The sequence below is a fragment of the Pinus tabuliformis genome, chromosome 6 (assembly GCF_031772625.1).
Source record: "Pinus tabuliformis cultivar Carrire ecotype Pingquan chromosome 6, CPIR1, whole genome shotgun sequence".
NCBI classification, from domain to species: Eukaryota; Viridiplantae; Streptophyta; class Pinopsida; order Pinales; family Pinaceae; genus Pinus; species Pinus tabuliformis.
The window spans coordinates 1,858,089,692-1,858,102,949 of record NC_142292.1 but is presented as its reverse complement, the minus strand read 5'-3'; the positions used below and the strand labels follow the sequence as shown (position 1 = coordinate 1,858,102,949).

Below are 13,258 nucleotides of genomic sequence, written 5' to 3'. Positions count from 1 at the left end.
TTTAATATTATATTCAATAAAAATTGTAATATGCTCATGTATTTAGTACAAAATAAATAAATAATTTAAAAGAAAAACAATTCTTATATGAATATACAGATAATAAAAATTTAGATATGATTTGTATATATTCAACTCAGGTTTTTAATTATTATTTAAAAGTTTTGAATAGCATTCCATTTAATACACATGAATGTTTTTTAAATCAAATTTTGAATGACTAAAAATTTAGATAGTTTTTCACCAAGTTTTATTTTATTTCTTTATATTTATAATTGATATTAATACTAAGAAATCGATGGAATTTTAAATAGTAAATTAATATTAAATTGCTTTGGTGTTTTATTTTTCATAAAGTTTTTCATTTCTGACTTGTTTTTTATTCACAAATTTAGATGTTGCAACTGATTTACAAATATAGAAGCTTCTTATAAACAGAAGAGTTTGTGAGAAGCAACTAATACTACTACACAAATTTATCTTGTTACACATATTTTTTAAATTAATTTTTTATAAATGTAAAAATTTAATAACACAAACATTATATTAAACTAAAAATAATATAAAATTAGTTTTCAATTAATTAATAACATAAAATATTTTATATAGTAATTTACTTTAAATTAACAGTTTTAAATTTAATTTTATATTTATATATATATATATATATGAGCCATTATTATATATGAAAATCACACTTTCTAAAAAAATTATATTATTTAATATATAAAAAATTTATATATATATATATATATATATTTTTAAGTAAAAGGAAGTTATAAAATATATTTTCATTTTGATATGAAGAAATTCATTCTTTTAATTTTTAATGTATAGGTGTAATTTACAAATATTGCACCCTGAGAAGGAGTTAGTAGAATTAAAATTTGTATTTTAAAATAATTTGGGGGTTGTGTAATTTCTACTACTATGAATTTGATGAATGAAAAAGTATATGATTTCGAAACTCAATGCAAATTTTTAATTTCGTTTGAAATACACTACCTTGCGAAAATTATATCCAAACCGAGCCCTTTTGAGCCTAGTAGTGAAGAGTGAGGCATGGTCGCAAAGGAAAAAATTTCAATTTTCCTTGGTGGGTTGCTTTCCTTTACAAGGAGTTATGCCTTTAATCTAAAGTTGGCACATTGGTGAAACTAATTGATGCCAATTGAAAATGCAGGTTTTCTTTGTCTTCGGAGCAGTGAGTTTTTGGTTGTTGAACTCTTAGATATGTTATTGTCAGCTAAATGAACAATGATAACATGTCACATGATTTAGTTACTTAGAGAAAAAGCGGAGGTTTCTCTTCTTCTTTAATATATTTTAATAGCATGTTAGGTAGGAAATAATTAATGGTTTAATAAAATTTAAAATTAAATACTTACACACATCCATTTATAAAAAAATAAAATTCATGTATAAAAATGAATGTGAAGATTTTTTTTTATTAAAAATTATTTAAAAACATTTACATATTTATAAAATAATTTATAATGAATTTATTTAGTAAACTTACTCTTTCTAATTATAATAAATACATTTAAATCACTTATTAAAGTCATTACTAACTATGTTTTGCTGAAATGATTTAAATTAGAGAATGAAAATGACTAGTTATAAATGATGTAAAAATACTAACGTATGCTAGTCTCCAAGTAAAAATGAATTTGTAATTTGGTGTTGCAAGGGATTATTTTGAACCATTTATTAAATAATTTAATATCACATTTTAAAGTATAGACTTAATTTATTATGTAAAGGTTAATCAAAATTAGAAGTTAATTACTTCTCAAACATTTATGCTATCAATTTAATATATTATTTATGAGATTATGTGATTTTACCGTTAACTATTTAAGCTCACCTTTCAAAATGCTGTAATTGAACTGTTCTCACTTTTGGAATTAATATTTAAATCCACAGTCCCACCGTAACAATAAGTCTACATGATATAAAATCCACAATCACACAGTAACAGTAAAGCCCACATTATATTCTCCACCTGTACTCCAAAATCAACTGATACATCATCTCCATCATCAGCCTGCCTTTCAAATAGAATCATGGGGCAGATAGTGCTTAACGATAAATCTAGAATAGATATGTACCTGGTCAAACATTGTAATATGCCTAGAAAAAGGCATATAGCGTCAGCCTGTTTAGACTACGAAATAACATTGGTACTGATATCAGTCTAAGGACAGTAAATCAAGGCCGAGCGATCTATATGGGAATGGGCCGCAGATCTCTTTTAATATTTTCAACTTCTCTTCGAATACGTTGGCCTTCGCATGTTTGTTTTCATGTAACCACTCCTCTACACTACTAAGCACTTGCTCTACACTACTAAGCACTTGCTCGATATATTTCAACCCGCTTATGTTCATTGCTCCCGTGGCTTTAGCCTCTCTCTCTATTTGTCATATTGTAAACATAATTCTCCAACTTGGATTGGGCGGTACGATCCCTTTTCGCTTCCTCATCCTCCCTCCGATACCTCTTCGCGTCATGCAGCATCCTCTCAATGTCCTCTTTGCTCAACCGACCACTGTGGTTCCGAGTAACAATGTGATTACATGCTCCGCTACCCTCGTCCCGGGCTGACACTTTGAGAATTCCATCGACATCCACTTCAAAAACCACTTTAACCTTTGGCACCCCACGTCTTGCTGTCGAAATTCCATGCAAGGAAAATTGACCCAACAAATTGTTGTCTGCGGCCATAGCTCTCTCACCTTCATAAACTGAAAACAATGCATTTAACTGATTGTCACGCGCTGTAGTGCAATTGTGCTCCCTTCGAGTGGGAATGGGAGTATTTCTAGGAACGACTACAACCATCGCACCAGCGTCATTCTGGATTCCCAGACTCAAAGGCGTGACGTCCATAAGGACTAAGTGGACGCCCTCATTGCTCATGGCCGCCGCCTGAAGTGCACTCTGTATACAACAGCTTCATCAGGATTTATACTTTTGCAGAGTTGCTTTCCTTGAAAGAATTGCTTCAGCAGTTCCTGTACCTTTGGAATGCGCGTGGAACCTCCTACTAATATTACATGGTAAATCTCCTCTTCGGTCATTGTAGCGTCTCCCAGACACTTCTGGACTATTTTCATGCACTTTTCGAACAATTCGGCATTTAGGGCTTCGAATTTGGCCCTCGTAATCTTCAGGTGAAAGTTTAGTCCTTTGTAGAGAGAGTCAATATTTATAACAGTTTCTACGGCAGAAGACAGACTTCTTTTTGCCCTTTCGCATTCAGAGCAGAGTCTCCCTAGAGCTTTATAACTTAACCTCAAGTCCACTTTGTTTTTTTTGTTGAACTGTTGAGCACAATAATTTAGCATTCTCGTGTCAAAATCTCTACCGCCCAAATGCATATCCCCTCCAACAGCCTTTACCACTAATTGGTGTTGGAATATTAATTCCAACTGCAGGCGGACGTGGAGAGCAACTCAGTCAGCACGCTGCACCCAAAACCGCCGGTGCCAAACCAACAAACCACCTTGATGCGTATCGGACCGCTTTTGCGTGAAAGTGGTTTCCGTATTTTTGAGCCCGATATAATATAGTGCTGCCGCGTGGTTCTCAGCATACGTAAGCAGACGTCATTTCAACTCAATCAGCACGCTGCACCCAAAACCGCCGGTGCCAAACCAACAAACCACCTTGATGCGTATCGGACCGCTTTTGCGTGAAAGTGGTTTCCGTATTTTTGAGCCCGATATAATATAGTGCTGCCGCGTGGTTCTCAGCATACGTAAGCAGACGTCATTTCTCGGGTGCTATCGTTCAGTGAAGTAAGGCCTCCCGATATCTCCGTCCGCCGTTCGATCTGCTCCACTATTCTCTGCCGTCCATTGCTTCAACATGCATTCAAGTTTGCATTAATGATTTTGCGTGGAGTGAAAACTAAGTTTGGTTGACCCCCACTCCAGTCTGCAAAAGGATTTAAATGCATAGTTATGTGGTTCGTAAGTGTTTGGTAAAAACATTAAATTTCAACCACACGGCGGTATGGGCACATATATTATATGTGTTATGTTTTATAAAAGCGTTGACCATATATATATTATAAAAACCACGATTGTAAATAATGTTTAGTGGTAAATTTTTTTATAACGAGCCAAGTGAAATATGCTTGTTGTTGTTGTAATAATATATATATTCGCACATGGGATAAAAAAAATATGAGGCAGCAAAGAACAAGGTAGCAGCGAAAAACAAAGGAAGGTTGCACAGCAGTGCAATGTGTGAACTCGCGGCAGCAAAAGAATAGGGGAGTAGCACATGGTTTTTATGTGTTGATTTGTTTTTGCAAGGATGAATGCATAGCAGTGCGAATAGAGAAAACAAGGAGCGGATGAAGAAATGTATTACACAGCAGTGTAAATGGTGTGGGTAAAGAAATGGTTTTTCACCTCACAGCGAATGTAATGTAAAAGTTCTTTTTACAGGAATATATGTAAATTTATTTTTACAGCAGTAAGTGTAAAATAGTTTTTCACAACAGTGAATGTAAAAGGGGTTTTACAGCAGTAAACCTAGCTCAGTAAATTCTCAGGAGGAGACATAGTAGTTTTTATTGGTTGAAATATTTTGGTGAATCCCTCTCAGCAAAGAGGATGAATATGTATCAGAGTTGGCTGAAGAATGTTGTTTCCGGGATTTTATATTTTAATGAATACAAAGATTTTTATGGCTGTGTAATACTCTGTTCTGAGAATTTTTATTAAAAGGCTTCCCTGTGGAAAGAGAAAAACAGAGCATTGTCTCTGTGTGTGTTCAGATTGTTTGTTTTTGGGATTTTACCAGAAAAATCCCCAACAGTGGTATCAGAGCTGGTCCAGGCTCTTTGATGGTGACAGAGTTGGTTCAGGCTCTTTAAAAGTGTCAAAGAAGCTGAAGGAAAGAATCTTGTTGCAGCAGAGAAAGCTTCTCCAGCAGAGTGAAGTCTTAAGCAAAAGAGTTCAGGTATTTCTCAAAGTTTTTATGTGTTGCTGTTGAAGAAACAGTCAGTGATTTTAAAAACACAGTCAGGTATTTTAAACACAGTTAAGAATGGCAAGGTCAAAGAAAAAGGTCTCCAAACCTCTTAAAAATGTGTCTCCCTCTTCTACTAAAATAGAAGACAATCTATTTGAAAGCATTCTATTTGAGGCTTCAAAGTTTAATGGAAATTTTGATATGTGGGAAATAAAAATGAGGGCTGTCTTACAGTCTCAAGGGATTGAAATCTGGGAATCAGTGATTGATGATAGCAAGATGGATAAAGAATCCATGGAGTATGATGCACACGCAGCAAAGACTATCTTGGATGGACTGCCTGATTCTATAAAGAAGAATCTAGGAAAATATTCATCAGCAAAGGATATTTGGGACAGACTGCATGACCTTCATGCAAAGGGAGCACTGACCATGACCATCAGTGAAGAAGAAAATTCTGAACCCATCATAGAAGCTGAATGTGAGAAGATTAACTTCATCAAACTTCAAATAAAAGAAAAGGATGAAGAGCTCGCCAAGCTTAAGAAGGAACTTGATGAAAGCAAGAGGAAACATTATGAAGAAGTCATATCAATGACAAATCAGTTGAATAAAGCAAAGAAGCAGGAAGATGCCTTGTTAAGTCAACTTGAACAAAGGCACAAGAGAGTGAACAAGCTTGTAGAAGAGATTGGACAGTACAAGGTAGAGGTTTCCTCCCTTAAGTCTGAACTACAAGAAGCCAGGAAGCAGACACAAGGAGCTGAAAAGAAAATGGAGAGCAGTCAAGCAGAACTCTCCAAAATGAAGACAGATATCATCTCTCTTAAAATAACAGCAGCTGAAGCTACTCGTAGCAAAGAAGAGACTGAGGAACAACTTGAAAAGAAGAATAATGAATGTGAAAGATTGGAAGAAGAGATTGTCCTCCTTAAGAAAAAGGTTGAAGGGATGAACAAAATCATGAAGAGCTCTCAAGCCTTGGATGACATGCTCAGCTATCACAGATCTCCATCTGATAAATCAGGACTTGGGTATGTAGGTGAACCCTCAAACAAGAATGAAAATGCTTTAAGCAAAGGAGATGTGAAGAAGCCAGAAAGAAATGGTGATGCTCCTAGTTCCAGCAAAGGCAAGGAGAAAGATCATGGGTACAATAGAAGAAATCCTACTCCAAGCAGAAAACCAGCTCCAAGAAGAAATGTAGCTGATGTCAAAGAGGCAAGATGCAATGGTTATCATCAAAGGATCTCAAGGCAGCAAGGCTTCAGAAGTACATCAAGGAAACCTCCATCTCCCAGGTACCAAAGTTCATTTTATGGTTATTGTTACTCTTGCTCAAACTTTGGTCATATGGCAAAAGACTGTAGAGCATTTCATAGAGATAGATGTTGTAGTCTCCGACAATCTCCAAGAAATAATTTTGCAAGAAGAAATCATGAATTCTTATTCATGAACAATGTAGAATGTTTCAAGTGTCATAACATTGGGCATATGGCACGTGACTGTAACTTAAGATGGGCTCCTATGCAAGCTAGACCCACACAAAAGAAGAAAGTTACACAAGTATGGAGAAGGAAAGAAATACAGTCTGAAAGCCCCTTGAGCTCTCTAGTTGATCTAAGTTTCTTTTAAGAAAACTTCGCTGAAAGAAGATGATGCATACAATTAAGGGGAGCCTGTAATTTTTTTTATCATAATTGCTGAACTGTTTTAACAGTCACTCTTTGATGAAGATCTTTTTATAGGGGAGAGATATGGAATTAAATCTGCCATAAAAGCAGAGAAAAAAAATTTGCAGGGCATGGAGATTGCGTGGAGGATGTATTGCAGCGCAACAGAGCGCAAATGAATTTTTTTTGTTGTTAATCCCTCTGAAATGTAATATGCAGCAGTGTTGAATTTTTTTTTTATCACATATGCAATGCAATATGCACAGAAGTGCGGAGAAGAAAAAGGGGCAGCGTTGAAATGAGAAGTGCAGCAGCGCGATAAGAAAAATGAGAAGCAGTAGAATGCACAACACTGTGTGAGTGAAAATGAAGATGAATTAGATGTGAATTATATGCATTGTATATGCATTGTAATGCAAAGCAAGGAGACCCGCACAGCAGTGTGAAGCCAAAACATAGAACAGGGGCAGCATAGAATTTTTTTTTGTGGAGCACATGCATTGAAATGCATAGCAATGGAATGTAGTTTTCCTTTTATGTAATATGAGAGAATATACTCACAGCAGAGTGAGTGTAATACACAGCAGATGGAAATGTTTTGTATTGGCAATGAAAGCGCAAAGCAGTGAGAAGAAAATGAGAAGAGGGCAAAACGCAGCAGAGCGTAAATGCCCAGTGTTTGAGAATGCAATGAAATTTTTCACACAGCAATGTGAATATGAAAAATGCAGCAGCATGAAATTTTTTATTTTTTTTTGTTGTTGATGAAACGAAATGTAATGGGCAGCAGCACATGTAAAAGAAATTTTTCTTTACAGCAGTAAATGAAAGTGCAGTGAGTGTGTTGTTCATTGAACCGAAATCCAATATATGCACAGCAGTGCATTGTGTAAATAAAAAAAATGAAGACGAAGATTGTGTGAAGCAAGGGTGTAAAAAGGAACAGGGGCAGCCCGTGTTAATTTTTTTTGTGTGGAGAATGAAGCGCAGCAGCGTGAGGATGATTTCTTTTTATATGCAAGTAATGCAGAGTAAAGAGTTAGTGTATGGGCACAGCAGTGTGATGAAATGAAATACGCACAGTAGTGCAAATTGCAGTGGCAACACAGCAGCGAATAAAACCCAGGGGAGACAGAGTCTATGGTTATGGGTATGGACAACAGTGCATAAGAAAAAGACAGCAGTGTGATGACAAGAAGGAGAAGCACATCAGTGCGAAGAAAATGAAACCAAAGCAAGAGAGGTGCAGCAGCGTGAAGAAAAGTTTTCCCATTGTGAAGAAGGGAAGCACGCATAAGTGCACAAGTGAAGAATTCTCACACAACAGTGTGAATGTGAGAAAGGGAAGGCGCAGCAACACATATGTAAGAATTTTTTTATTAACGCACAACAATGCAGAGTTTGTAAAGAAATGTAAGTGAAGTGCAGCAACACAATAGCAAGTAGTGAAACGCACAGCAATGCAGGTGTAGACGCAGTAGCGTGGAGCAGACACAACAGTGTGGGGTAGATGCAGCAAAGAAGATGGCACAACAGTGCAGCAGAGAATATGCAGCAGCATAAAAGAACAATGTAATGGGTATGCACAACAGTGCAATGAATGTTTTGTTTTGGAACTGCACTTGAAGCAGTCGTTTGGTGAAACCCTCTGTTAAAGAGGAAGGCACTCTTCAGCACAATCTCGGGTGAATCCCTCTGTCATGAGGAAGGTGCTCTTTAGCACAATCACAGGTGAAACCCTCTATTAAGAGGAAGACTATTTTGTTGTTTGTGGAACTGCATCAGAAGCAGTTGGTGAATCCCTCTATGTGAGGAAGATTGGTGAATCCCTCTATGTGAGGAAGTGTTTGGGTATAATAGAATGCCCAGCAGTTGAAATTAAAGGGGAGTGTTGGAATATTAATTCCAATTGCAGGCGGACGTGGAGAGCAACTCAGTCAGCATGCTGCACCCAAAACCGCCGGTGCCAAACCAACAAACCACCTTGATGCGTATCGGACCGCTTTTGCGTGAAAGTGGTTTCCGTATTTTTGAGCCCGATATAATATAGTGCTGCCGCGTGGTTCTCAGCATACGTAAGCAGACGTCATTTCTCGGGTGCTATCGTTCAGTCAAGTAAGGCCTCCCGATATCTCCGTCCGCCGTTCGATCTGCTCCACTATTCTCTGCCGTCCATTGCTTCAACATGCATTCAAGTTTGCATTAATGATTTTGCGTGGAGTGAAAACTAAGTTTGGTTGACCGCCACTCCAGTCTGCAAAAGGATTTAAATGCATAGTTATGTGGTTTGTAAGTGTTTGGTAAAAACATTAAATTTCAACCACACGGCGGTATGGGCACATATATTATATGTGTTATGTTTTATAAAAGCGTTGACCATATATATTATAAAAACCACGATTGTAAATAATGTTTAGTGGTAATTTTTTTTATAACGAGCCAAGTGAAATATGCTTGTTGTTGTTGTAATAATATATATATTCGCACATGGGATAAAAAAAATGTGAGGCAGCAAAGAACAGGGTAGCAGCGAAAAACAAACGAAGGTTGCACAGCAGTGCAATGTGTGAGCTCGCGGCAGCAAAAGAATAGGGGAGCAGCAGATGGTTTTTATGTGTTGATTTGTTTTTGCAAGGATGAATGCACAGCAGTGCGAATAGAGAAAATGAGGAGCGGATGAAGAAATGTATTACACAGCAGTGTAAATGGTGTGGGTAAAGAAATGGTTTTTCACCTCACAACGAATGTAATGTAAAAGTTCTTTTTACAGGAATATATGTAAATTTATTTTTACAGCAGTAAGTGTAAAATAGTTTTTCATAGCAGTGAATGTAAAAGGGGTTTTACAGCAGTAAACCTAGCTCAGTAAATTCTCAGGAGGAGACATAGTAGTTTTTATTGGTTGAAATATTTTGGTGAATCCCTCTCAGCAAAGAGGATGAATATGTATCAGAGTTGGCTGAATGTATTTTTGGTAAATCCCTCTGAGTGAAAGAGGATGAATGTTGTTTCATGCATTTTATATTTTAATGAATACAAGGATTTTTATGGCTGTGTAATACTCTGTTCTGAGAATTTTTATTAAAAGGCTTCCCTGTGCAAAAGATCCTGTGGAAAGAGAAAAACAGAGCATTGTCTCTGTGTGTGTTCAGATTGTTTGTTTTTGAGATTTTACCAGAAAAATCCCCAACAATTGGGTATTCTGAAAAGTGAGAACAGAAACATCGCATGTTCCTCGACCCAAGTCAAAAACCAGGATTGCTTTCTTATCATTGGACAAGTGAAGGCCAGTTTCAAACCCATAAGCTATAGCTGCTGCTGTGGGTTCATTAATGATTCTCATGACGTTAACTCCAGCAATAAGAGCGGCATGTTTCGTGGCCATCCTCTGAGAATCGCTGAAATAGGCAGGCACAGTTATCACAGCATCCTCGACATCAAAGCCAAGATATGCTTCAGCTATTGTCTTCATTTTCACTAAAACCATGGAGGATATCTCTTCGGCTGCAAACTCCTTCCTCTGGCCTTTGTACTGAACTTGGATGAGAGGCTTTCCATTGTCTCCGGAGACTACAGTGAAGGGCCATAGTTTCATGTCACTCTGCACAGAGGAATCGCTGAATCGCCTTCCAATAAGTCTTTTGACATCGAAGACGGTGTTGTGGTGATCTATGGCGCTCCAATAATGGGCACTGTCCCCAACGAGCCTCTCAGCTAGTGTAAACGCAACGGCAGAAGGAGTGGCTCTGTTTCCCTGATCATTGACAATGATTGCAACTCTGTCGTGTTGCCATACTGCAACGCAACTGTAGGTTGTTCCAAGATCGATGCCAATTGCCTTCCCTTTGCCTTTAGCGTCCAGTTCGACTTTAGCGTCCATCTCTATTCGAATAATCACAAAATTACGACACACCGGAAGGAGGGAAATCACCCAATAAGGAAACCAAAACCCTATGCATAGAGAATAGTGGGGGAGGCAATTTAAACCAAAAAAATAACGGCTAGTTACTGTGGAAATGCAATAATGAAAATTAATTGGAAGGCAACCCTAATCTTCATATGCGGTGACCACAATCTTTTAGATATGACATGAAGTGACCACAAAGTGGGTTAGTGTGCTCCACGGAGATTTCATTACCATGGAAGTAAGACGTTATTTATACCTTTACGGTTGAAGGAATTAGTACCATGGTCTGTTATTAGGAGAGGCTATACAATTTAAAGCGTTTTAAAACACGGCCTTTAATATTCTTCCGAAGACTCTCTCTCGCTAAAGATAGATCAGCTTAGAGTTAAAACGGATTTTGCAATTATGAATCCTATCTCTCACATGCCCGACGTCGTTGATTTATCCGATCTAGAGTTATCACACTTTAAATGTCAATAAGTGATCAGAGTCATAACAGTTATCCAATAACTAACGTTATAACGAGAAGCTATGCAATTTAAAGCGTTTTAAAACATGGCCTTTAAAAGTGTTCGGAAGACTCTTATCTCTCGCTAAAGCTATCCTATGATCACCTTGGAGTTATAGCGGATCTTGCAATTATGAATCCTATCTCTCACATGCCCCAATATCGTTGATTTATCCGATCAAAATTATCATCGGCATGCTTTAAAGATATCTGATGATCACCTTGGAGTTATAGCGGATCTTGCATTTATGAATCCTATCTCTCACATGTCCCAATATCAAAATTATCATCGGCAGGGTTTAAAGAGTCATAGAGGATCTTGAAATTAACAATATTAATTTCAATCAAACGGTTTAAAGAGTTAGAACGGATCTTGCAAATATGAATCCTATCTTAATATCGTTGATTTATCTTATCTAAAAATAGGAGAGTAGTCTAATGAGGTTACAATTTGGTTAGAAAACAGTGGAAATTTGGGTGAGATTTTTGTTGGAAATAATAATTTTAATCGCTAGCAATTAAACATCAAGCACAAGTTTGACTAATCTTCATATACCTCAGTTTAATTGTTATGCTTTTGACCTGCGAGAAGATGTCACAAAACAAATAGAATCCATAACACAAAACAAAATGAGAAAAAACAACAAATATTTTATTATTCAGAGATGAAAGCAATGTTCACTTGTCTCTTCAAGGGGGCAACCTCCAACAGAGAAGAGCTCGATTACAAAACAAGACATGAAGCTCCTCAATAGAGATTCTCTATCCTTTATATAGGATTCATACATGCAACACCATGGGTCAGTACCATGGTTCTCTCAATACCATCTATCTAATACCATGGCCCATTTGCAACTAACTGTGGTCCCTTTTTTTTAAATGCGTGTCAACCACTTACAATTATTAATACATTCTTTATTAACTCTTTAACTAACTATATCGACCCTATTAAATAAATAAATGGGTTAGGGTTGGACCCTAACATGCCCTCCCCCATAAAAAACAACCTTGTCCTCAAGGCTGAAGCTGCGGGAACTGCTGAAGAATAGTGGTTGGTTCCCATGTCGCATCTTCTGGAGAGGTGTCTTTCCACTTGACGAAGACTTCCTTGATGGTGCAGCTGCGCAGATGTTTTCGCTTGTCGAGGACTTGTCCAGGTTGGAGCCATAGTGAATCTTCTTCATCCAATTCGGGTAGACTGGTTTGAATTCTGTAATTGTTCCCCACCACTTTCTTGAGGCATGATACATGGAAGACGGATGGATTTTTGCAGTTGGTGGCAAGGCTAGCTTGCAAGCTACTTCTCCAATGCGCTGAAGTACTTAATAAGGTCCGTAGAATTTTGGAGCTAATTTCTGAGAGCCCTTGTCTTTGAGTGATGTTTGCTTGTATGGTTGCAGCCTAAAAAATACCTGATCCCCTTTCTCGAAATGTGCACTTTGAAGAATGTTGTTATGTGTGTTGCTTCATGCACTTCTGAGCTTGATGGAGATTATCTTTGAGACAGGCTAGCATGGTTGCACGGTTCTATAGGAGTTGATCCACTACTTGCACCTTAGAGCATCCGAGGAGATAAGAAGTAGGTGAAGGTGGGAGTTAACCATACATTGCTTCATATGGAGTCATCTTGGTGGCGGTATGATAGTTAGTATTATACCACCATTTAGTTAGAGGTAACCACTATACCCATTGATGTTGCTTTTTTGAAGTGAAGCACCTTAAGTAGGTCTCCAAACATTTGTTGACTGCTTCAGTTTGACCATAAGTTTGGGGATGATATGAAGTACTTAGTTGGAGTTGGGTGCCTTGTAGCTTGAAAAGTTCTTGTCAAAAGTTACTGGTGAAGGTTGGGTCACAATTAGACACAATGGAAGTGGGCATGCCATGCAGTTTGAAGATCTGGTCCATGAAATCTTGAGCCACCAAAGTGGGGGTAAATGGGTGGGTTAAGGCGCAAAAGTGAGCATATTTAGAAAGTTTGTCCACAACCACCATGATGACTGACTTGTTGCCTAACTTCGGAAGACCAGTAATGAAATCCATAGAAACATCCGTCCAGATTGAGGCAAGGATGGGAAATGGTTGTAAGGTGCCTGGGGGCTTAACTATTTCTCCTTTGTGGCATTGACACACATCACATTCAACCACAAAAGTAAGAATGCTAGTGTTCATGCCTGTTCA

The 13,258-nt window shown here is 37.4% G+C and overlaps 1 pseudogene; it reads right to left on the bottom strand.

Moving 5' to 3' along the window:
- Positions 1–2,192: 2,192 nt before the first annotated feature.
- LOC149266491 (heat shock cognate 70 kDa protein-like) lies at positions 2,193–10,542 on the bottom strand (annotated as a pseudogene).
- Positions 10,543–13,258: the final 2,716 nt, after the last annotated feature.